Raw genomic sequence first — 23,642 nt, 5'->3', positions numbered from 1 at the left:
CATTGTATTTTTTCTAAACCTCAAAGGTGGTGAATGTAATGGGTATGGCTCTCCTCCATACTCTTATCCTCCATACTTTCTCGTACTTCATTTTTTAGGCTCCATTCTAGGCTTACATAAAAATATATATCCTATTATCTCACTCACTCATTTTAAATTATACATTTTTGTAATGGGCATCATTTGCGCATAGCGCGCACCACATCCACTAGTGTTCTTTGAAATATTAACTTACCCAGAGAGGGTGAATAAGCCGATTAATAAAAATTCTTATTAATTACTCAATTTTTAGCCTTTAAACAATTAAACACACATAAGGAATCACATAAAAACACTAAAGATTTTATGTGGAAAACCCAAAAGGGTAAAAATCATGGTCTCAACACCCAACAAAAATCTACTAAGAAAATTTAATAATAAAGGACTCAGACAAGAGTACTTACAACTATTCACCTACATTTACCTAAGAGTGTAAAAATGGCTCGCCAGCCTGAAGCTTGCCTGACGCCCAGCCCGATGAGCCTAGTCTAGATCCGCCCCGATGCCCAACATCACTTGCAAGCTGTTTTGGTGATTTTTTTTTTATATAAAAAAGTCAATCCTGAGGCCCAAAACCCGACTACCCATGGGTCTGGGCCAATATTTTTTGGAATTAAGCTGCCCCGACCTGGTCCAATTTTTGAAGAGAGCCAAGTGGGCCTAGGCCAGGCCATTTTTACACCACTATGTTTACCTAACTCTGCTGACCAATGCATCTGTTTATCCAAAATTATCAAGCATAACTGCAAATACATTTGGTGTTAAGAGGAAAAGAAAAAGAGTAATCACTAATATTGGAGTCTTTCTTTCTTTTAATTATCGACAATATTTCCTGGAGCGATTCTAATTTTAGCCACATATATCAACCATCAAATATTGGATTTTATTTGCATTGCTACACCAAAAATGCATAATGTTTTTACATAATCGAGAACATACAACCAACACCCAAATGCAAAAATCAAAGCAGTCTTTTACTTTCAAGATTCTAAAAATCATGCCACATAGGTGATTACAGGCAGACCTAAAACTGACGGGGAAAGTACCAAATGATTGAAACATAAACTGCTGTTGTATAACATTTCTGATAATATTGATATGATTTGATTCAATGTATGTAATGAAATTTAAGAAATTATAATTAATAAATAATAAATACTATCTGGTCATAACACACTGCCTTTTTACGAACTTCAGACAACAAATGGAACTGGTGCCATCCATGAAGACCTATTTGTCAAGTGGTACCCCTACATTGGTACTGTGTGGCTAGAAGGGATTTACAACACTGATGAGAGAAAACTAGAAAGTACATACCTCTTATCCACTTGTTGCAGGAATTCTAGGATCCCAAGAAAATGATCCAGCAAACTGCATACTTCAGAGGACTTCGATGATGATGTCTTTTGTTAGAGAGGATTCCACATTCCAGTTAAAATGAATGCAGCAGATCAATGGATGAAGCGAATGTCTAAAGACAACCAATATGTTGAGCCCAGATGACTAACCCTAAAGGAGTAACAAATACAAGGTAATTAACCCCAACTTTTTTTTATCTAAAATATTAATTTCCAAGCAGATGAAAATATTCAAGCATTCAAATACTTTTTGAGACTTGCAAATTACAAGGAAAAAGAAATCAAATGGAATTTTACCTTTTCTTTGTTTGGCTGTATTGGAAAATTGTGAAGGACAATATTTTGAGGGAATTTTCTTGTTTTGAAGTAACCCAGTTTTCATTGTAAAACAGTAAGGAAAATGGGGAAACATGACTAACCACCAAAGGAGGAGGACACAGGAAACCCGCAATCAAATCAAAATCACATTTCTAATAAATGGATTCTTTATGTTTTTACTTTTTCTTCCTCTTTTTCCCTCTTCATTTCCTTTCCCTTTCCTTTTCTTTTTACCTCACTGTTCTGGGGAACCAAAAAAGAGCCTATATGTATTTATGAAGCAACAAAATCCATACTGTATGAGTGTTTGTGAACTCCTAAAGGTACACTTTTACAGCAACTTTTCTTTGACATTACCTAACAATAGCATAATAGTGGTGGCAATCGACCAAAGCCATAAATTTTTTGATTCTTTGCACTACTTCAGGAAAACATACTAACAAACATGTTATTATTTTAATATCACATTTAGTGAGATTTATAATGATTTTTTGTGTGTTTTGTTTAGTTTTTAAATATGATCGAATATGTGTACTAATTTTTATGTTAGGTTTAAGTCACTATAGGGATTTTTCCTATTGTTGGATGTATTTAATTTTCTTTACTTTACTAATTATACTTATAGATAACTTCCCACTTGTTAAGAAGAAGAAAAACGAAACATGTTTAATATTAAAAATGATAATCTCATAAACATAAGTTCATACATAATACAAAATATCAACATACGAATGTAAAAATACTTGATATACAAATTTTGTTCAATAAATTTGACCCAAGAGCAAATATAGATATAACAAATTAATATTCAAAGAATCAAATGAGAAATTAATGGAAGTATGTCAATAAAAAGTAATGAAAGTTTGGAGAGAGAGAGAGAGAGAGAGAGAGAGAGAAGTAAGCTCATTTAACTTTGATGGTAATTTAAGAGAGAAGTAAGCTCATTTAACTTTGATGGCAATTTAAGAGAGAAGTAAGCTCATTTAACTTTGATAGCAACTCAAGTCTTGTAAAACTTGAATACTGATCATTCAAAATTGTAGCTCTAAGATTTTCGCATAAGTTCTAGATCCTTTTTGTGCGATTTTAACAACTAGAGAAAAATGGCCTTATAAACAAAATCTATAAAAAAAAAAAAAAGAAATATATGATCGTAATGGCAACAACGGTCAGATGAATAAATTTGACCAAAGAGCAAATATATAGATATATTAATATTCAAAGAATCAAATGGGATTAATGAAAGCTTTTCAATAAAAAGGTAATGAAGTTTGTAGTGAATATTAGTATGGTGCTGGGAGCGGGGAGGAGGGTGAAGTTTTGGTCTTCAAAACATGGTTATCAGAATCCCGATCCGGATCTTACGATCCTACGATCTTACGATCCATTTGAGTACAATCGATCCGGATCATGTAAAAAACTCTTTGTAGGTAGGATCTTTCGATCCTAGTAGTGGGATCTTATAGGATCGTAGAATCTCGATCCGAATCCGATCCTATCCGATCCAATTTATAAGCCTTGTTTTGTATTGTATGACATATTTTGTTGTAAATTTTATGTTTGTTGTCTAAATACCAATTTATGTCGTCAAAATAAATATTAAAAATTAAGTAGTATTGAATCAAATAGACTAAGAAAAACAAATTAGGAAACAAACATTCAAATATTGCGGTAATTTAAGAAAATTAAATAGTCGGAAAAACAAACTTAGCTTTAGCGGAGTCTAAGAAGGGTAAGATAATTGCAACTTTATCCCAATTTCTGGAGAAATTATTTTTGTGACTCGAATCCGCTCCACTAGGGATGCTAACGACAAACCTTATCATTCGACTAAGCTATTCTTTTGAGTTCTTAATCTATTTTCATTTCCAATATTGTTAAATATTTTTTCTTCACTTTTTATGCATTATTGTACATTGTAAAGTATTTTGTTATAGAATTCTTCTTCTTCTTCACCTTCTTTTTTGATAAAATACAGAATTTTTACCGTCGGATTTTCTATTGCATAATATTATATGTACATTTTACATGGAGTATTATATTTTTCACAATATCTTCACTTCTTTTTAATAGAATATAAGTTCATTTTGTGTATATTTTATTAGAAATATTTATTTAAATTAAATTATTATGTAATTTGTCTTTTTCGGTAGGATCTTACGATCCTCGATCCGATTCTACGATCCGATCCTATAAACACTTCCAACGATCCAACGTAGGATCCCGATTTTAACAACCTTGCTTCAAAAGAGTAAGCATTGTAACTTTGTGCACTTAAGTTGTGTTTGGATAATGGATTTGGATAGGTCTTTGGAAAGGAAAAGGTGAAGGAAATTTGCATGAAATATAAGATAATTTTTTTCTCCATTTCCTCCCATTTTCCTTTCTCTTTCCAAATCCCTACCTAAATGCATAATCCAAACATAGCCTTACTGTGTTTGATATAGATGAAGATAATGATGAAAGAGAAATTTAACATCAAACCTTAGAGGATGGCAGGGGCAAAGAAGCTTTGCGCACAGGGCCTTTCTAGGTTCTGTTAGCTGTCAAATCTCTCGAAGTTGTTATGCTATATCTTCTACAAGTTGCAGTTGAAATTTTTCCCTTTCCCGATAGTCCACAGAGAAGTTGAGCTTTTGTCTTTGTTCCTGCACAATGCTTAACCTCTCTCCGAGTCACTCAACTTCCATGTCAATTTTCAGTCTTTCATTGTCAGCTGCTGACATCAAATTTTTCTGCAGACCAGAAACTATAGATTTCTCTACATATCCTTGCTTGAAGATCAGCTTCTTCGTCCCATCCGGAAATTCATAATTCCTCTCCAAGAGCAAGGGTGTACACTTTTGCTTATCAATAGACAATACCTCATTAACTGAACTTTTATCTTTTACAATTTCCTTCTTGTCAATGGATTCACTAGCTGTTGGAGCATCAGCCTGTTCTCTGTGTGTTCACCATTTACTGAATGTCATCTTGTAACTGTTAATTTCCAATATGAATCATCTGCCCATAAGCTTCGACTTCCCTTTCCAAGAAATGCTTCTCTTTCTGTCTCCTCACAAGAATTTCTTTACAGATGTTCATTTCTTCAGCATCATAAGCAGATTTTTCTTCTATTATCCTCTAGCATTGCCAAGCCTCCATTTCTATGGATGCCTTCTCGTCTTGTAGATGCGGTATTATAGCCATGGCCTCATCTGCAGCTGTAGCAGTAGCACTTCTCTCCTTCTCAAGCTCAAGGTAAAGAGCAGCACGAGCAGCTTGTTCTTCTTCAAGTGCCTGTTCCAAGATTCTGATTGCATTTTTCTCGTTACCTTCATAACCCAGTTCCTTCTGCACATTACTCTTTATCTCTTCATAGGATGATTCACTTTTCTAAGCTAGTTTCTTTTCATGAAGAGTTCCATCCAACTGAAAGCCATGTGAAGCTCTATCCCCAAAATTATTAACAACTGGAGCGTCCTCGTCATCTAAATCACATACCACACACAATAGCATTGTCATAGCAATAACCTAAGCATGGATCTATGAATGCTTTCATTTATGTTGTGTAAGATTCCACGTAAAATCTGATACACCAGCCAAGAATTCATGACAACTCATGTCCAAAACATTGTTTTGAAATGGGAGCAAAGCTTATGCCCTGAGGAGAGCACAAGGAATAATCCTTGAGGTTTAAACATTCACACTAACAGTTTAAAGTGCTAATTGAAAAAGAGACATAAAAATTATACTTTAACCCTTGCCATATATGTATTGGTGGTAGTCCATTTGTTTAAAACCAGAACCTCTTCATTTCTTTTTTTCTTTTTCTTTTTCTTTTCTTAAATGCATTTTATTTGTTCTTTCTTCTTTATTGTCAATGTTTATCTGCATTATATTATATCCACGTTAAGTAAGAAAGAGGCCAAAGCTGTATTATGTATGGGGATGCAAATGAACCGAGCTATTTATGAACAAGCTCAGCTCAGCTCGGCTCGGCTCGGCTCGTTTAGTAAACAAGCTGAGATCGAGCTCGCATAAGCTCGGTTCGTCAAGCTCAGCCCATTTATCTTTATTTAAATCATATAATAAATATATTATTTATATATTAAATAATATATAAATATATAAAAATAATATTATAAATACATTATTTATATATCAAATAATGTAAATAATATTTTTTATTTAAATAATATAAATAATGTTTAAAAAAATTTATTGAGCCGAGCCGAGCCGAGCCGAGCTCGAGCTCAATAAACGAGCTTGATAAATAAATGAGTAGAGCTCGAAGCTCAGCTTCGCTCGGTTCGTTTGCAGCCCTAATTATGTATCTATGACTCAGAGAGAAAGAAAAACTACAAGTTCAACAAATCTAGTTGTTTGGGATTTGATCAATTAAGAATAAAAATGTAGGTATCGTCAAAGAAACATGAAGGACTAACCTAGGGGGTGAGTTTAACCAATACAAAAAATTAAAAAAATTCCCTTACAAGCCGTCCTACACACACACACACATAGATGAATAATTTCGATCATCTGAAGGGCTCTTGAACTTTTCCGCTATTTGTTCTTTGTTTTAAGGATTTTAAAATATTACTCTTTTAAAAGCTTTTACTACGTGCATATGGGACCTCCGAGTCTATCCTTGAAAACCCTAGGAGAATTTAGGAATCCTTGTTTTTAAAATAACTAAAGGATTTCAAGACCAACGAATTTGACATCCCTTTATTGTTTAAAATCCCTTCCCATCCCTTTGCCAAGAATGGCCAAGATTTTTAAAAAAATTATAAGACATAATTTCTCCAGAAAGGTCTTCACTGGGGTATTATCTATGCATTGTCAGTTGAAATTGTGACTTTTCATGTATAGCATATACAAGAAACTGTTCTTATAAGTTATTGCACTTACAACACCAAACTTCTTCAATTTCTTTATTTTAGCTGTGTAAGATTACAGCACAACTTATGTTGATTTAAAAAATGTGAAAGTGCAAACACAAAATACACAGGATACATGAGTTCACTAAATGAAACACTAATGCCTCTCTTCTTCTTTCTTTTTTTCTTTTTCTTTTCAGTTAAGGTGCAAAGTTTCGGATAAAATGAAAAAAAAAAAATGGATAGAATACAAACCAAGATCAAAATCAACACTCACAGTTGAAGTGATTAGCATCAGCTCCAGAGCCGACTGGCAGTGAACTTCATTCAATATCATTATTCCCTTTACGATCAATACTAAAATGTGACTTATCATTTGCATATGAAGGGTCATAAGAAACAGGCAAAACTTTGGCATAATCAGCAAGACCTTTTCGACGCCGCCTAAGACCATTCCTTGGCCTCTGATTTTCAATCCCCTTACCCTTGAGATCAAACCCTCCCTTCTTGACATGAACTGATGAATTCACTACATCAAACCCCCTAACCAATTCATTCCTCAAAATCAAGTCCCTCTCAACCACATTTTGCAACTTCCTAACACCCGCTATTGAGCTACAAGACGCTTCGCCTTCCATTTCAACAAACCCATCAACACAATTGTTTTGATCTTTAATTAACTTCAAATTCAATTGGCAATCTGGGTTTTTCGCGTCAATTGAATCAAAGGGGAATTTTGTGTTCACAGACAGTTGAACAGAAGAGACTGTCTCAATTGGGCAATCAATTAATTGCCTCTTCAAGCAATAATTGCTATTGGCGTTGCCAAATAGGCCATTAGAAGGACAAGGTAAGAAAAGGCCCAAAAATCCCAGAAATTTGGAGGCGAAAAATGCAAGAGTGGATGCAGAGAGTAAGAGATAAGCAATAGCAAGATCAAGAAGACACCCACTAACCCACTACAATCATAACGAGTACACTGAGAAATTTTAAAATATTTTATAAAAATATTTTCAAACTCTATTTTATAAAAATATTTTTAAATATTTTAATTTGTTTTTGTTATGTATTTGATTACGATTTGAGTGCAGAGTTGTGAAAGTAGTATGGAGTTTCGAGGTATGCGTTTGGTTACGAGTGTTAAAAATAATTTCTTAATTGAATTTTGTTTTATGTGTTTGGTTACGATTTGAGTGTAGAGTTGTTTTTAAATTTAAAATATTAATATTTAAAATTATTTAAAATTTTTGAATATTTAAATTATTTAAATTTTTACGATTTAAATTTTTTGAATATTTATTTTAATTTTTTACTTATTAAATTATTTAAATTATTAAATATTTATGATTTAAATTTTTTGAATATTTATTTTTAAAAAAAATTATTTCTTTTGTAGTATTTTCAATTAAAAAATTGATTAATGTTATTTTCTATTAATAATAATTTTTTTAATTGAATTTTAAAAAGAGTTTGATTATGAGTGTTGATCAGAATTTTCAATAGTGTGAAAGTAGTATATTTTGTTACGAGTTATAATAATTTGAATTAAATTTTGAAAACTCTTTCCAAAACTTATAACCAAACAAATTTTCTTACTTTACATGTAAAAATCAAACTTTTAAAACTCAATTCTATCCTCAATTCAAAACTCAATTCAACACTTTATTCAAAAATCATAACTAAACAAATTTTCTACATTCAAATCATAATTTCACAACTCATAAACTCAAAATACAACTCATACTCTCAAATCATATTTACAAAACTCTACCAAACGCAGCCTAAGATTCAAAACTAGCACACTACAATCATATACCCTTGTTTGTTTCCAGAGAAAACTGAGGGGAAAAAAATAAAAAATCAATACACAACTTGACCCTTCTTTTCTTCTCCAGTAAGATAATAAGACGAGATTCAAAACGTAGAGGGAAAAAAAATTAAAAGATGGGTATATGAGAGAGAGAGAGAGAGAGAGTTACCAAAAAGAAAGAAAAGGACGGGGAAAGGACGGGGAATGAGATTCACAGTGAGAAGCTTCCTTCTCTTGTTATTGGTTGTTTGTTTGTTTGTGGTGATTTTTCAAATCCCTAATGTTCAAAGGTAGAGAGTATGAAAATTCTTTGGCGGTGCGTAAAAGCAATTATTATATATTTTATTGGGTCTATTTTAAAATTTAATTTGATAATTTAAATTAATTATATTTTAAAAATTATCGAATAGAATATACTAATAAAAAATCACGTCAATTGAATATTGTTGGCATTTTTATCAAATTACATTTACAATTAAAAAAAAAGATATATGTAATTTGAAATATAAAACTCAATGCAAATATAATTTGATGAAAGAGATAACGATATCTGATCAATGTGATTTTTTATAAATGTATTCTACTCGATAATTTTTAAAATGTGAACGATTTAGATTAGCAAATTAAGCCCTGAAATAAGCCAAATTAAGCCCTGAAATAGGCCCAATTAAGTGTGCAATAATTGCTGTTGCGTACCATGTGAGTGTTTGGGAAGTAAATTTTTATGTAAATTTTTTTAGTTGTAGAATATTATTGGATAAAAAGTTTTTGGTGTTTGAAAAAATAATTAAATTTTTTTATGATTAGATATGATATTTTGTTTAAATTTATTTTTTTTAATTTTACAAAAAATTTATCTTTTAGTATAAAAAATAAAAAATAAAAAAACACCCAACACACAAACTTCCCAAACACCACCCATATATAGCAACAACCCCAAATATCTTAGTGTGAGATTCACTAATACTTATCTCCACCTATATAAAATACTTAAGCCTTGTTTGGCATAACCTATATAATTCATCTTTTTATCTTTTTATCTTTTTTCCATCACATCACCTCTCTACTTTTCTGCACATCTTTTCGTAAAAAGACAAAAAGTACACTTTTTTAAGACACCCCAAACCAACCCTTAATAAAAAATTTAATAATATTTCTTTTCGAATCTCCGAGCACTTTTCAAAAAGAAAAGCAACGGTATGGACAAGGGCTATTGTTGTTGGTATGCTCATGGAAGTGCGTGTGCTTTTGTTTTGTATTTTCCATGTAGACATTATGTCACGTCGTTCAACTCTCTAATTGCTCCTTAAGTTTCGTTTGTTTAACTCTCTAACTGTTATTTAAGTTTTGTTTATTTTCAGAGATAGAATAAAAGGGATTGATAGTGAATAAATTAATAGTGAGAGAATTATTAGTGAGAGAATTGATAATGAAGGGATTAAGTAAAATTATATTTATTTTGATGATAGTTATTAGGTAGGAATTGTTAAATTATTACCCTATAAAAGAAATATAAAAATATTAAAACAAAAAAATTATAATTTTTACTTAACAAAAAATACAAAAATATTAAACATTAATGTTAAAAAAAATCCCCAACATTTAAAAAAAAAAAAAAACTAAGTCGGAGGACTAATTTCCTAATACCACCTCCGCATCCACATCCACCTCCTCCATCTCAATCTCAACACTAAGGCCCCGTTTATTTGGAGAGTTAGAGAGGGGATTGTGATTAGTAGTGAGGTGGGACCCACTAATACTGTGTTTGTGTTGAGAGATGAAGAGAGGATTGATAATTTAACAATCCCTACACTAACAACTATCATTAAAACAAACACAATTTTACTTAATCTCTTCACTAACAATTCCCTCCATTCTACCTCTAAAAACAAACGGGGCCGCACATCCTAATCCTATGGGATTATGAATTCCCTCTCCATCTCCCAAAACAAATACAACATATAGTGGGTCCCTCTTCCATCTCAATCTCGGATTTGGGGTAGCTGTTGCACAGGGTGTATAGCAGCCACTATTGTGCAGCCAAATGAGCCCATTTCGATAATTCAAACTGTTCACATTTTAGAATACATCAATTAGTACATATTTGCAAAAAAATCAAGTAAATCGAATATCGTTTATTCATTCATTCACTCACATTTGTATCTACAAAAATAAATAACAATTGTGATTTAAAGTATTAAAATGAATATAAATGTGAGTAGATGAAAGGGTAAACGATATCCGATTAACTTGATTTTTTGCTGGTATATTCTACTTGATGTATTCTAAAATGTGAACGATTCAAATTATCGAAATGAGCCCATTTGGCTGCACAACAGGAGCTGTTGTGTACCCTACACAGCATACACTCCAAATCCCTCAATCTCATTCCCATCTCTATCTCCTAAAACAAACATGGCCTTCCGTCCAAAGATTTGCATAATTAGCTATTTTAGTTGTATTTTAATTTTTTATAAAGATAGGTACCGAAAGTTAAAAAAGTGATGCGATACTTTATAATAATTTTATTAAGTTTTGTTTTAATTTTTTATAATTTTTATTTTTCGTAATTTTTTTTAATAAATATTTTTAAAATTTAAAATAATTTTTTTACTTTTTTAAATACATCTTATTTAGATGTATCTACAAAGCAAAATATTTATAATTTTTTTTTTCAAATCAATAAATATATAAGAATACGAAAAATGTACTGAATTCTCATTTTTTTTTTTATATTTTTGGTATTTAGTGAATTTTCTAAATATTTTTTTTATAAATATTATACTTTTTAAGTATATTTATGTTAAGTGTATTTAAAAATTAAAAAAATTACATAGAATATTAAAAAAATTTAATAAAAATAAAAAAACATGAAAAATAAAATATTTCAATTTTTTGAAAACCAAACAAACTGTTTTTTACCATAAAATCAACTTCCGAAATGAATTTGGTCAATCCCACATTTACCGTGTTATCTATACTATTATATAAAACAAACTAAGAAAAGAATATACTATAAGTTAAGAGATTACAAGTGTGTGTTTCGAGCATGTGACGTGATAAGAAAGAACAAGAATCATGGAAAGAAAGTTAAGCCGTAATGGCCAAGTGCATGTGTAATGATAAGATATGTTTGTGTTATATACTTTTGTGTTTGTAGGTCAACATTCGAAGATTGATTGATCATTTTCGGAAGCCCACTGTGAGTAACGTTATTGTAAAGATATGTTCATATGAATTATGTTCCAAATGTGATTTGAGAAGTCATGATTTTTGAAATGATGTTTGTTTACGTGAACGAATGTCCTATGTTTGAAATCTATTATGACATCTATAGATAGTCTCACGTCATAGGGACGGCTTGTTAAATAAAATAAAATAAAATAAGCAATACCCAAACATCCACATCATGAGTTGTCATGTTTCCTACACGCATTGGTCATCATTTTTTTTATCCTTAATAAATTTATCTTAAATTTATGATTTAAACATTGGCAGGTTTTATATACCAGGGTTTTATTGGCAAGTCCTTTTCTACGGGGAATATGGCATTAAGTCCGAGGATTTTTTTAATAATAAATACCTGATTAATGAAATTATTTAATAAAAATGATAAATTATTATTTTAGATAATTTTCTTTTTTTTTTTTTAATTTTCATGTCACTACTGTCAGATGATCGCCAATCAATCATCGAAAAAATAGCAGCAAAAGTCATTGGAGGTTGCTGCAAATTATGGGTGGACAAATACGTTGATAGATAACTGACATGTGAACAAATAAGTGAATAGTGCACATGTGAAAAAATAGATAAAAATAATATAATCTTTCAAATTGTGTTATCCTTTTGATCTGAAAAGATTAAAACTTAAGACTCTATTTAAAAAAAAAATTGAAATTAAATTAACGAATCCCAATATATGAATTAGGAGTGTTCATGGATCGGTTTAGTTTGGTTTGACATCAAATTAGAATCAACCTAATCATAATCGATTTTAAGTTTCTAGATCCAAAACCAAACCAATCACACATTATATCCAGCCCAACCAAATCCAATGTAGTTCAAGTTGAAACCACAATTCCACTATATTAAAAATAAGTGAATTAATAAATAATAAATAATTAAAATGAATAAGTCTTTAACATTTAAACATAACACATAAAGAAAAAAAATATTGTTTAATGCAAACCAATACAATTAAATCTAAGAGGAAATATTATTTTGCCCCTCAAACTTTCATGCATTTTTAAATTTGACCACAAATTTCAATTAATAGCAATTTTACACCTAAACTTTCAAAAATTTTGATCAATTTGGCCCATGCCATCACATTTCGTCTATAATTAAACGGACTGTACTGACGTACCGCCAAAGTTCATTTGAAATTTCATTTTTACCCCCCAAACTATACCTTAAAAATCAATTTGCCCCCCAAATATTAAAAAAATTAAATTTAAATATTTAATAAATAATAAATAATTTTTTATCTTAATAATGAAAAAATTAAACTTGAAACAATATATACTTTGCAAAAAAAAAAAAAGAAAAATCCTCATTTAGAATTATCTTGAGATTATGAAGCGTGTGGGTACTTTGACAAACATGTCGTACCCGTACCAGGTACTTACCGAATTTTGAAATTTTTTTACCACTCAATTTTAAAATTGCTATTAGTCGATCAATTATATTGAAATTAATTTGGGTAATAAGCTAGTTACAATTCGCACACACACATACATAGAGTAGCCAAGAAATTTTCAGGTCAATAAGTTTCTCTAAGATTGACTCGAGATAATTTGAGACCTATGAAGTACAGGTACACGTATGAGCACTAATATTGGTACTATACGAGTATGTTGGCACAGTAAAATTCAAAAAAAAGTAAGATACAGATACAGCTTAATACATTTGTAAAAAAATATTTGTTTTTAATTTGGAATAATATAAAATGGATAAAATGGTTTAATTTGTAAAATCCAACCTACAATTGACATTTAATGCCAAAAGTATAGGTATAAGATAAATCAGAATTAAATATCATTATATTAAATAACTTACAAACCATAACTTAATTTTAAAACCATACTAAGTACAAAACTAAAAATGAAAAAGAAGTTTAGTAAAAAGAATTTTACCTTTGTAGTAGAAGAAAATATTATTTCGACTGAGGTACGACATGGCTTGGTATATACTAGATATATCTGGATACGTCAAAAATTAATAAGGAAAAATTTGAGTACATGTTTTGTGTACCCGGTACGTAAACAAAAATATCATGCATCGGTAAGTACCCAGTACGTGTACGACATGTTTGTTGAATTATCCATACTTCATAGTCTCAAGATAATTCTAAATGACGATTTTTATATTTTTTATTATTACTTTTTATTTTTTTTGTAAAGTATATATTATTTAAAATTTAATTTTTTTTCATTATTGAGATAAAAAAATTATTTATTAAATAGTTAAATTTATTTATTTTTATATATTTGGGAGGCAAATTAATTTTCAAGGTATAGTTTGAGAGGTAAAATGAAATTTCAAATGAATTTTGATATCACGTCAGCACATTCTGTCAAATTGTAGATGGAATGTGACGGTGGGGACCAAATTGATCAAAATTTTAAAAGTTTAGGTGTAAAATTGATATTACTTGAAGTCTGGGGGTCAAATTGAAAAATGTGTAAAAGTTTGAGAGGCAAAATGATATTTCCTATAAATCTAACTCAAACTTAAACATAACCAATACAAATTAAATTCATTAATACAATCAATACAATTTAAAATCAAGTTAGAAATCTGACTCAAACTCCTATTGCTTCGTTCATTCACTTAATTAATTATTGTATATGAGAAATTATTACTTGAAATCAAGTCCATTGTAATACATCCATTAATGAAAAACATGTCAATATAAATAAAATTTTGAAAATATATATACGTTTGGTTATCTGGTTGGTTCAATTTAAGTAAGGTCTAAACTAAGAATCAACTCAATTCTATCGATTTGATGATTTGAAAATCCAAAATCAAACGAATACACTAGAAAATCAATCCAACCCAACCCAATCCAAAAAAGTCAATTTTGTTCAAATTTTTTAATTTTACTGGATAATTGGAACACCCAAATATTAACTTGGCACCTACTTTTTGTGGTTTCACTAATGAGGCAACTATCGTTGTACTTAAGGGTTACCTATTAAATTGAATTTTTATTAAAAGGATTTTTATTGGGAGTCGTTATCCTCACTCTACTTTACTCCAAATATATATATATTTTTTTATCCTTATTATACATAGTTACATTAATACCCTTGGAATTTTGATTTTTTCAGGGAGTATATTTTGTGTAAAAGGGTATTAATGTAACTATGTATAATTAGGATAAAAAAAAAGGAATATATTTAGAGTAAAGTGGGGGAAATTCTATTTCCACACACCTAATTAGCTTAGGACACACACTTAATGAAATATTAATTTAATGACAATTATATCCTAAATAAAAATAATCATAATAGACATCCAACAACACTCATTATTGTCACTTTACTTGTTACACACTCTACACTTCTTTAATGCTTACTCTCAAAACATCTCTTATATTGCTTTAATTATCCCTTTCCATGTTTCTCTCATGTAAGACCAAATTTGGATTAGAAAAACATGCTTATTACAATATCAAAGGTTTTTTTTTTTTTTTTTTTGAAAAAATAGTATCAAATTGGTTCACTTGTCCTACAAAATTAAACAGGAGTCTCTCACTATCAAATTGGTCTATCAAATTTTAATGCCTCCTCAAATGTTTTCATTTTAATGTCTGTCAACTACAACCCTCGAATGCTTTCATTTTTCAATGCCTCCTCAAATGTTTCAAATGGTACCACCGATTCTTCATAGTACTGATGCTAATGGGGAAAAAAAAAAATGAAGATCAGTATTGACATTGAGATTAAATTTCACAGGCAAAAATTCAAAATTTCTATATATTGTTTCTTAGCTCCATGTAAACCAATTTGATAGACCATGTTGTATTAGACCTCTCAAGAACCTTCCCGGCAATACAGTTCCACACAGTGAATGTGTAGTTTTTCACTGTGTAAACATAAAAATCCTAAAACCAAAAGACCAAACAAAAGCTTCAGACCAAAAAAAATAAAAAAATAAAAAAAAAGTGTGAAAAGGAGGGTTGAGTGGTGTATGTACAATGATTATGAGTGAATGGTATAATTGTAACTTTTAGTGTGTGGATTGAGAATATTAATTAATAATCAAATTAATAAGTGTGTGTACTGATAGAAAATGTATACTGAGACAATTAAGTGTGTGGAAATAGAATTTCTCGTAAAGTGGAGTGGGAAAAACAACTCCTTTTTTATTTTGATTTTCTAATTGTGCATTATATTTATGAAGGAGTCCTAACAAATTAGGGGATTGTTTGTTGTTTAGTTTTATTACTTATCATGGATAATAACTATCTAATATCAAAAATAAAATACTAATTAATGTTGTTATCCAGGTCATCACAATGCACCAATAGGATTAATGAGGCCTAGAAGGGACACCAAAAGCAGGTAGAGGATTGCATTCTCATGTGACATTCTCAATTTAATGTGTAACTTGGATTACGTTTTAAATTGTGTAGGAGATGGTTCAAGAAAGTAGTTAGAAAATTCGAAGATCCTTGAAGAACAATTTCGAATTCTCTAGAAGATGATGAGAGGCTTAGATTCTTCAATAGTCTCAACTCAAGAACACAAGAATAAAGGAGATGATGGAGATAAGAGATTGGGTGAAGAATGTAACGCCCTCCAAATAATAACATTAAACCCATCAGATAAGACATGCATTTACATATAAACTAACCACATTCCTTTATTTCATTGAGTTTCATTACATAAGTATTACTTGTTAACATCAAAACAAAATGCCCTACGGGCTTACAGCTTTCCAAGTTAACACTTGGTTACAACAAAAGAGTACTAACTCGTTTACACATTAAGCCCTTGGCTTGAAGTTACATGTAATACATCAAAAGTAAAACAACTACGCTATGTCCGCCTCTAGCCTCCCAAGCTATGTCCTTGGAGGTGGCATGCTTCCTGTACTTGAAAATGATATTCCCATATAGGGTGAGCCACAGCCCAGTAGAAATACACTAAACCAACCATGGACAATGACTAAAACATTAGCAATTGATAGTTGGTCAACACTGATACAATCACATAAATTACATATTTATGTCAACGACTTACAAGTCCTAATTACTTTTCATTTTCCCTTTTTCAACAGATAAGCATGCTAGCTCTATCATCATTTCCACAGATATGTATAAAAACTATATCTCACATTCAGATAAGCATAAAAACTATATCCACATTCTCAACAGATATGTATATCAACAATATCCACAGATAAGCATACAAGCTGTATCCACATTCTACAACAGATATGTATATCAACAATATCCACAGATAAGCATACAAGCTGTATCCACACTTCACAAAGATAAGCATATGAGCTCTATCTTCACTTCTCTAGACAAGCATATGAGCTCTGTCTACGGAGTTCATCCCCTATCTCCTCCCAATACCTATCTGGTTTAGAGGTACATCCCCTATCTTCCCTTAAACCGCGGAGTACATCCCCTATCTCCTCCTCTACACATAACGTATATAAACACATTGGTTCTATATACAATCACACAATACACACAATTAATGTATTCTATCAACCGTCAAGTTCCATGACACATTCCATTGATTAGTTTCCGTTTACCTAATCATCATGCATTGTCTACAACAATCTCGACTATCCTCCACCGATAGCCCAAAGCAGTCATTTCTAAAACAGAAAATAAATGCACAAATGGATATTCAATCAACATTTCATTTCCTCATTTCTCACCAATTAATTATCCCAATTAATTAAACAAAGTAATTAGGCCATTTTCCATAATTACCATTTCAACCCTTAGGTCCCATTTTCATCAATGATTCAACAATCATTCCATTTTTCTATGCCAAACATGCATCTAGGTTTATTATGAATAAAACCCCAACTTTTGTAAACTTACACAAAAGCCCCAAACTTTCACAAAATTACCAAACCAAGCCCAACATCTCAAAATACCAAAATTTAAAGACAAAACCCATAGAGAGGAGTAGGTTATCCCTACCTCAAATTCGGAGTCCCAAAGGAGAAGACGACAAAACCCAACGTGCTCCAAAACCCGAGATTTTCAGATTAAAATGAAGCCCTCGACGATCAACAACTTTTTTGTAAAGGCCAAAGGTGAGTAAATCACTCCTACTAGATCAAAACCTAGAGAGAAGGTAGAGTCTAGAGTGAGAGGCTCAACAATGGTGATTTTGGAAAAGTAAGAGAGAGAAGAGAAAGTGAAAAAGTGATTTGAAGAGTCACAAATTCGGGACTTTAACCCAGGTCTCCGCTCGAGCGTAAAACACCCCGCTCGAGCGGCCACTCACAGACTTCCGCTCGAGCGGCCAACCGCCCGCTCGAGCGCAGAATGCACTCGCCCAGCACTTTTGCAGAACCAGGCCTCCGCTCGAGCTCCCAATCCCTACGCTCGAGCGGCACTCAGACAACCCCGCTCGAGCGGCCAATACCACGCTCGAGCGTACAACGCTGCACAGGAAAATACTGAATGGGTGTAATCTACGCTCGAGCGCCAACACCTCCGCTCGAGCGTACAGGCCAAAAATCTGGGCAACTAGTTTTGGTTTCTAAACTCAACCAACCTGTAACAAACCCGCTCAACACATCCTATAACTCAAATACAAAGTAAGAAAGGATGTAAACAAGATAATAAACAACTACCAACATCCACGAACACATGTCCGGATCACTATACAACAAGGGTAAACCCGGGATCGCTATAACCTCCCCCCCTTAAAGAATTTCGTCCCCGAAATTAAACACAAGTTTTCAAAACAAGTTTTCCTTCATTTTAGACAATGTTACAATTTAACATTCAACAATTCGACCCATTACCGGTCATCCCATCCCTTTAAATAGAGACATATCACAATATGTAAACAACATATGTATTTTCAACATGCACCAACATTATGCACTAACTTTCCAATGTCAACAATATATTCAACATATATAGTGTTACATCCAACTACCATATGAGGCAAGTTCCAAGACATGCTTCCAATAATCAAAACATTCTCAATGTTTTACAACTTAAGACATATATAAAAGCTCTTAAGTTCAACATAATGTAAAATTTAAATACAAGATCACACATCAACAAACAAGTCCGGATATTTCTCACGGACTTCCAACTCACGTTCCCAAGTGGCTTCCTCCACTCCGTGATGTTTCCACAAGACTTTCACCAAAGGAATGGTCTTGCCACGCAGGACCTGATCCCGCCTATCCAAGACCCGAACCGGTCTCTCCTCATACGAGGCATCCTCATCTACCTCTAAATCGCTCCAATCCAGCACATGTGATGGATCTGGCTCATACTTCCGAAGCATACTCACATGAAACACGTCATGCACTCCGAACAACTGCGGTGGTAAGGCTAATCGATAAGCAACCTCACCAATCCTCTCAAGGATCTCAAAAGGACCAATAAACCGAGGGGATAACTTCCCACTCTTCCCAAACCTCATCAGGCCTCGTCTAGGTGATATCTTCAGAAAGACATGATCACCTACCTCAAACGCCAAAGGCCTCCTCCTACGGTCGGCATAACTCTTTTGTCGACTCTGGGCTGTAACAAGCCTCCTACGGATAAGCTCAATTTTCTCCGTCGTCTCCCTAACCAACTCCGGACCCAACAAAGGTGCATCACCCACCTCGGCCCAACAAACTGGAGACCTACACGGTCGGCCATACAAGGCCTCAAACGGTGCCATACCGATGCTAGACTGAAAACTGTTGTTGTAGGCAAACTCTACCAATGGCAAGTGCCTCTCCCACGTCCCACTGAAGTCCCGGACACAACCCCGAAGCATATCCTCGAGGATCTGAATAGTACGCTCGGACTGCCCGTCAGTCTGAGGATGATAAGCCGTACTAAAGGTCAACTTAGTGCCCAAGGCACTCTGCAAACTCTGCCACAATCTAGCAGTAAAACGAGGATCTCTATCTGAGACGATCGTCACTGGGACCCCGTGCAATCTCACTACATCCCGAATGTACAAATCGGCAAGATGATCTACCGAATCTCTCACGCGCATAGGAATAAAGTGCGCCGACTTAGTCAACCGGTCTACAACCACCCAAATAGCATCACTACCCCGCTGAGTCCTCGGAAGACCTACAACGAAGTCCATAGTGACATGCTCCCACTTCCACTCGGCAATAGGCAAGGGTTGCAACAAACCCGCTGGCCTCTGATGCTCGGCCTTCACTTGCTGGCAAGTAAGGCACTTCGATACGAAAACAGCCACATCTCTTTTCATACCCCGCCACCAAAACTGGCGACCCAAATCCTGATACATCTTAGTACCTCCCGGATGCACCGCAAGGCGCGAATGGTGAAACTCTCGGAGTACCTCCTCTCGGCAAGCCTCCGGTACAAACAAACGGTCTCGGTATCTCACACTCAGGTCGGGATACACCGTCAAACCCTTCTCAACTTTCCCACTGGAGATCTTCTCTCGGAGGGATTCTACCTCAAGGTCACCTCTCTGTGCCTCTAACACTCTAGTCACAAGTGTAGGCTGCGCAACAACAGAAAACAAGGCCGCAGCCTCAACAGATTCGCCCAGTAGCAAATCAAACTCGCCCAGTGCTCCCAACATCTCCCATTCCCGGATGGCTATACAAGCTACATCACTAATGGTTTTCCTACTAAGGGCATCGGCCACAACATTGGCCTTTCCCGGATGATAATGCAACTCAAAATCATAATCCTCGATGAACTCCATCCATCTCCTCTGCCTCAGATTCAAGTCTCTCTGTGTAAACAGATACTTCAAACTCTTGTGATCCGAGAATACCTCGAACCTCTCACCATAAAGGTAGTGCCTCCAGATTTTCAAGGCAAAGATCACAACTGCTAACTCTAGGTCGTGTGTGGGGTAATTCTTCTCGTGTATTTTCAACTGACGTGAGCCATAAGCTACCACTTTTCCCTCTTGCAACAACACACAACCCAAACCCTCTCGTGAAGCATCACAATAAACCGCATAACCCAACCCTCTCTCCGGAATAATCAACACCGGAGCGGTGGTCAATCTAATTTTCAACTCTTGGAACGATTTTTCACAAGTCTCACTCCACACAAACTTGACTCCCTTCTGAGTCAGTCTAGTCAACGGTGACGCTAACCTGGAGAAATCTTTCACAAACCGACGGTAATACCCAGCTAATCCCAGAAAACTGCGGATCTCAAACACACTCTTAGGCTGTGCCCAATCTTGCACTGCCTCAACCTTGGATGTATCAACAGACACCCCTTCCCCGGATACCACGTGGCCTAAGAATTTGACTTCCCTCAGCCAGAACTCACACTTCCCAAACTTGGCATACAGCCTATGGGCTCTAAGTAACTTAAGCACCACTCTCAAGTGTGCCTCGTGCTCCTCCTCAGAAGACGAATAGATAAGGATATCGTCCACGAAAACAACCACAAATCGGTCTAAGAACTCCCGGAAAATCCGGTTCATCAAGTCCATAAAGACTGCCGGTGCATTGGTAAGTCCGAATGGCATCACCAAAAACTCGTAATGGCCATACCGCGTACGGAATGCCGTCTTAGGAATATCTTCTTCCCTGACCCTCAACTGATGGTAACCCGATCTCAAGTCTATCTTAGAGAAACAACGGGAACCCTTCAACTGGTCAAACAAATCATCTATACGGGGCATAGGGTACTTATTTTTAACCGTAGCCCGATTCAACTTCCGGTAGTCTATACACAATCTCAAGGCACCATCTTTCTTTTTAACAAAGAGTGCCGGTGCTCCCCACGGTGAAACACTAGGGCGAACAAAGCCCTTATCGAGCAATTCCTGGAGCTGAACTTTCAACTCAACCAACTCTGCTGGAGCAAAACGGTAAGGTGCCATAGAAATCGGCGCCGTACCAGGCACTAAATCAATAGAGAACTCTATCTCTCGGTGAGGTGGCAAACTAACAAGATCTTCGGGAAAGACATCCGAATACTCACAAACCACCCTCGGTAATACAACCTGGGTCTCACCACTCTCACCACTCTCAAAGCTGGCAAGTAGACTACTAAGCTCACTTCGCCCTCGCGAATCATACCCCGGTGGCAAAACACTACCAACCCGGTCTCCCAAGAAATGGAACCACTCCCCGCTCAAGGTACACAATGTAACCCTCTGGCGGTAGCAATCAATAACAGCCCGGTATGACGATAACCAGTCCATACCCAAAATAACATCAAAACCCTTCATGGGCATGACAACAAACGGAAAAGGAAGCCTATAGTCGGCGACCTTTATATCACATCCTCTAACACCCTGTTTCAGAATCAACTCACCACCCAAAGGCGATACCACACAAATAGGAGATGCTAACTGTGCTAACTCCAATTCCAAAACAGATGCAAATGCAGCAGATACAAAAGAATGAGATGCACCTGTGTCTATCAACACATTAGCAACTGAGTTGCAAAACAGAAAAGTACCTCTCACTACTGATGGAGCCGGTACTAAATCCTGCGCGGTAACAGCATACACGCGCCCCGTAGGCCCCTGGTCTACCTGCTCACCTCTCGGAGCAAAAGACTGCTGCACAGACTGGGATGACGAAGCTCCCGGATTGGCCCTCGAGGCCTGCACAGACTGAGCTGGCTGAAAACCCTGCGTCTGCCTAGAACCAGACGCTCCCGAAGTGGCACTCAACTGTGGGCAAAACCTCTTCATGTGCCCAGGTTGTCCACACTGATAACAAGTCAAGAGCTGCCCCCTGCCCAAACTCTGACTCTGCGGTCTAGCTGAAGAAGAAGCAGCTTTCTGACCCCCACCCTTCTGCGGGCAAACAGAAACCTTGTGACCCAGCTGGCCACACTTGTAACAAGTGAAATCCCCCTGACCACCTCTCCCGGAGCCTGCACTCGGCACTGGGAAGGTCGATCTAGCAACACCACCCTGCGACTGCTGAGGGTTATAACCCTTCTGTCTCCTGCCATCACTCTGACTATCCTGGCTCCTCTTGGAGCCTCTCTGACCCTCATCCTCCTCCTGCATCATAAGCTCCATATGAGCTGCAGCGTCCACTAGGTGTCTATACTCTCGAATATAAGACCCACCAATTCTCAACTTGAGGCCCTGCCTCAACTTCCGCTCAAACTCATAGCAACGGCGTTCCTCAGACGCCACCAGTTCAGGTGCAAACCTAGACAGATTGGTAAAAGTAGCCTCAAACTCGGCCACTGACAAGCCCTGCTGATTAAGCCGGCTAAACTGATCCCTCAGCTTCTCCCTAGCTGCTGCTGATAAAAACCTCTCCTGAAAAGCATTCACAAACGCCTCCCAAGTACCACCAACACGAGCTTTCTCGTACTTCCACCATTGACCCGCATCTCCCTTCAGTTGGAAGGATGCCAAGGTCACTTTCAGTGCTCCGTCCTCGATGCCAAGCATCTCAAACGTCTTCGTTGTCTGTTCGAGCCATTCATCTGCCTTAAGCGGCTCTTTAGGATCCCCGATAAACTCGTCCGGATTACACCGGAAGAACTCCCTCTTCAAGAAGGAAGGCCCTGTCTCAGCTGCCTGATTCCCAGCTCTAAGAATACCCAAAGCTCCTGCTATCTCTCTGGCCAAGGCACCCATAGCCTGCTGACCTACTGGCTCGGCCACATTGGCCTGCCCAACTCCCTCCTGCACTGCCGGAATCTCACCCGGTAACGGTACTTCCTGCCTCGCAGGTCTACTACGCCTAGCACCTCTTCCTCGTCCTGACATCCTAATAAAGGCAACACAGAACGTTAGCACATTCATAAATGTGCCGAAACTAAACACTCACGTCCTAATGCATGGACAACTGTAATTCACTCCACATAAGCACATAAACACATAAGCACTTACGAATTTCATTTCCGGATAATGATAGTCCCGAGGCGTTACTAGAGTTCCGGTTAGAAACAGCGTTGATCAAGTGCTTTTCCAACAAGACTCCCAGAAACTCAAGGATCCAATCAACATCCTAGAAATTAAATCCCATACCCACATAGTCACATAAGCATGTTATCAATTAAGCACATAGCATATGATACTACATCTAAGTCTCTATCAAGCGAGACAA

At 35.2% G+C, this 23,642-nt stretch overlaps 2 long non-coding RNA genes across 3 annotated transcripts in view; one reads left to right on the top strand and one right to left on the bottom strand.

Annotated features, from left to right (window-relative positions):
* Nucleotides 1-23,642, top strand: part of LOC145795086 (uncharacterized) — an 83,058-nt gene that overhangs the window by 11,253 nt on the left and 48,163 nt on the right. The gene's annotated exons all lie outside the window — the stretch shown is intronic.
* Nucleotides 707-7,523, bottom strand: LOC145795085 (uncharacterized). 2 transcript variants are annotated; one of them, XR_014335297.1, is made up of 3 exons: nucleotides 6,855-7,515; nucleotides 4,200-5,185; nucleotides 707-1,548 (listed from the first exon to the last, which is right to left on the bottom strand). It is a non-coding gene; the product is annotated as an uncharacterized LOC145795085 (long non-coding RNA). The 2 variants fall into 2 exon arrangements; XR_014335296.1 differs by lacking the exon at nucleotides 707-1,548 and having other exon boundaries at nucleotides 3,673-5,185; nucleotides 6,855-7,523.

Source organism: Camellia sinensis, chromosome 7 (assembly GCF_055761805.1).
Source record: "Camellia sinensis isolate YWXY chromosome 7, ASM5576180v1, whole genome shotgun sequence".
Taxonomy (NCBI): domain Eukaryota; kingdom Viridiplantae; phylum Streptophyta; class Magnoliopsida; order Ericales; family Theaceae; genus Camellia; species Camellia sinensis.
This window is presented reverse-complemented; position numbering and strand designations above follow the sequence as displayed.